Consider the following 3,432-nt stretch of genomic DNA (forward strand, 5'->3'; position numbering starts at 1 on the left):
TGATTCTGTAAAGATAAAAGACACCTGGACAATTGAATCCAGGTGAATTTGACTATGGGGTGCTGTGCTCATCTCTACTTTCAGGTCGAGGGAGCCAGCAGTTGTCCGCAGACAGCTTTTCTGGGTCATGTGGCCAGCATGACTAAACCGCTTCTGGTGCAACGGGACACTGTGATGGAGGCCAGAGCGCATGGAAACGCTGTTTAGACCACACTGCCACCCACATCCCATTTTTTGATGTTGTAGCAGCCAGTGAGGCAGAATGGTGTGGGATGGCCAATCCACTACTCCTGCCACTGTGCCTGGACCACAATAACCTTCCTGCTGCCTCATCTCTACCCCTCTCACTCTCGGATACCAACAACAACCTCCACATTGGGAAGCCAAGTAAGCAACACCACTTCACTCCACTGGCTGCTAGTACATAGATGGGGAGCTACTACACAAAAGCTCCATTTTATCATTACTACCTTCTCATCCTGCCTTGGCGATGGCAGACAGAGAGGGGCCTCTGATGACCATCTCAGTGTCCAGGCATGTTCATATGAGGAAAGGTGGAAGGAAGAGAAACAAAAAGCAAGACCAAAAAAAGGTGGAATGTCAATGTCAGTCCCAGTGGGGACTCTTGGGGCTCAGAGGTACAAATAATTGCATGAAAATGTCTGATGCTGATGCCGGACCAGGTGCAAATAAACATTTGTATTCTGGTCCTGGACAGATGGTAGCACATACTATTGTTGCATGTTTGAATTAAGCTTGGAAAAGGATTCTAAGCATCAAATGTCTAAGAATGTCAAGTCAGGAATGTGGGTTGTGAAAAGATAAGGTGCTGGACAGAGTGGGAGAGAATGAGTTGTGGGTCAGAAACCAGAGGCCTTTCTCCTGGGCATAGTCGGCCAATTGGTGCCAAAGAAGGACAGAACTTTCTTTATGTACGCAACAACAGCAGCAAGAATACTGATTGCAAAGTATTGGAAGACACAAGATTTACCCACCCTGGAAGAGTGGCAGATGAAGGTGATGGACTATATGGATCTGGCGGAAATGACTGGCAGAATCCGAGACCAGGGAGAAGAGTTGGTGGAAGAAGATTGGAAGAAATTTAAAGACTATCTACAGAAATATTGTAAAATTAATGAATGTTAAAATGATGATTGGATTGAATAGGGGGTATTAGCAACAAAGTTAATAAGAATATGCAAAAATGAATTGATAATGGATGAAAATATAGAGTTATAATATGTTAAGATATAGAGTTAAGATAAATGAAAGAGGGTAAGGATTTGCTGATTTGATTATCTAAATGGGAATACAAAAAGGGGAGGTGTGAGGAGGTCAAGGAAACAAGTTAATGAGCATAAAGTTATAAAAAATGGATTTGTTTTTAATTCTCTTTTACCTATTCGTTTTTTGCATTTTGTATTTTTATTTTTTATTTTTTCTATTTTATGTATTTTTGTATGTTTTTTCATTTTTCTCTTTTTATCCTTTTATTTTGTAAACCTTTGTTTTTTGTAAAATCTTAATAAATATTATATATATATATATATAAAAGAGAATGAGTTGTGGGTCAACTAGCTGTATGCTCCAATCCCATTTAGTTGTCTGCATACAAGGAAACAGTTGCTCACAGAATGTACATTAGTTGTATCTGGAATTTCAGATTGTGAGACATTCTGTGGCAAATGCTCCATTACATTTGAAGTATAAGATTACATCAGTTAGTTCACAGGCTACAAATAAAAAACATGCTAAGTGGAAGAATTATTGTCACTTGACCAACACAGGGCCCTTAGGACGCCCTTCATGTTTTTCCAGAAGTTTCTTCATTGCCTCAGAACTCTAGTTCCAGCCATGGCTCACCATGTTGTGAAGACCACAATGGCAGAAGAGACAGTGACCAGAGACTGACAAATTACAGGCCAGCTGAGCCAGCACTATACTCTTATGTGGTGGTGCCCTGAGGCCAAGAAATCCCAGTTTTTGGTAACAAAGCCCTTCCATCAGATGCTGCTGCAAATTCCAACAACAGCTGCAATGAAGGGAAGACTTGCCTGTCCCATTGGTTGAGTGAGATTCAGCTGCTCAGTCCTCCTGCTTTGCCTTGGAGAACAACACTAAGGAATCCTGTCACTATAAGAACATTTCTTTAATATCATTTTTAGTGTGAGATTTTTTTGTAAGTCACTTTGAGAGGTTCTCATTGCAATGTACCCATGCACTTAATATTTGTAAGAGCGAGGGAACTGAAAAAAAGTGAGTTCTTTTATATCATAATTTTATTTCATTCTTTATGATCCTGGTGGCCAATGAACAAAAAGTGTGTGTGTGTAAGACACAAGGCGTCTTACACAGATAAAATAGAAGAAGGTGAAAACATAGAAGATGAATGAATTAAAATACAATTAAACACATAGAATTAAAATAGCATTAAAAATCCATTAAACATAGACAATAACAATAAAAACATCACAGCACTGGCCCTTCCCTCAAATACATTCAGTTTCCAAAAGCCTGTTGTAATAGAAAGGTCTTCAGCTGCTAGCAGAAGAACAAGAAGAAGGGAGCCAGTCTAAATTCTCTAAGTAGTAAGTTCCAAAGTTTGGGGACAGCCACTGAGAAGACCCTCTCCTGCATCCTCACTAAGCATGTCTGTGAGGATGGCAGGACTGAGAGGTTTCCTATTAAGATCTCATAGCATGGGCAGGTTTGTGTGAGGGAATACAGTCTTTCAGACCATCATCTATATCTCTATATATATCATTTCTTTTGCTGATTCCTAGCATAGAGCGAGGTAAATAGCCAAACATTGACATTAACAGACTTCTTTCTCCACTGGAAAGAATAAAAACCTGAATCAATTTGAGCCTCTATGTCATGACATTCACCCAATTGCTCACTTCAGTAATTATGCAGAATGGAATTAACATTCCAAGTCAAGTTCCTGTCCATTAGGATATGCTTACTGTGTGTGAATGACTAAATCTGTGTACAAAGTCCTCTTTCATTTTGAGAACTGTATAAGCAAACTTCCATGGATTCTTTTCTGAAAGAATTGACTGAGAATGATGGATAAATCCATTAGCAAACTGTGATGATGATAGCCTTACTTGGTCACATTACGAGATGTCAAACTACCATTTGCTAAGAGATGAATTGCTAAGTAAAGCGGTAACTGCCAGTAGGTTTTTAAGCAGAGGGAATTCAAATTTTAACCAGCTTCACCCCTCCTTTTAACCTGTGAAACTTGACTGCAATCCTCAACAGTGCTTTAATTTGGCCAATGTTACTAAAGGTTAAGATGTGCATTAGCTCAGTGCAGCAATTTAGAATAAAAATTGCAAGCTTGCTTGCTAGTCAGAATGAGAAATAGGAAATATTAAGTTTTAATGCAATTGCTACTGAAGCACCTGTGGAGGGCTCAAGCACAAA

At 39.4% G+C, this 3,432-nt stretch overlaps 1 long non-coding RNA gene across 1 annotated transcript; it reads left to right on the plus strand.

The window, feature by feature from the left end:
* Positions 1–223: 223 nt before the first annotated feature.
* Positions 224–2,158, plus strand: LOC128420660 (uncharacterized). The gene is made up of 2 exons (XR_008332075.1): positions 224–387; positions 1,819–2,158. It is a non-coding gene; the product is annotated as an uncharacterized LOC128420660 (long non-coding RNA).
* Positions 2,159–3,432: the final 1,274 nt, after the last annotated feature.

Source organism: Podarcis raffonei, chromosome 9, assembly GCF_027172205.1.
Source record: "Podarcis raffonei isolate rPodRaf1 chromosome 9, rPodRaf1.pri, whole genome shotgun sequence".
NCBI classification, from domain to species: Eukaryota; Metazoa; Chordata; class Lepidosauria; order Squamata; family Lacertidae; genus Podarcis; species Podarcis raffonei.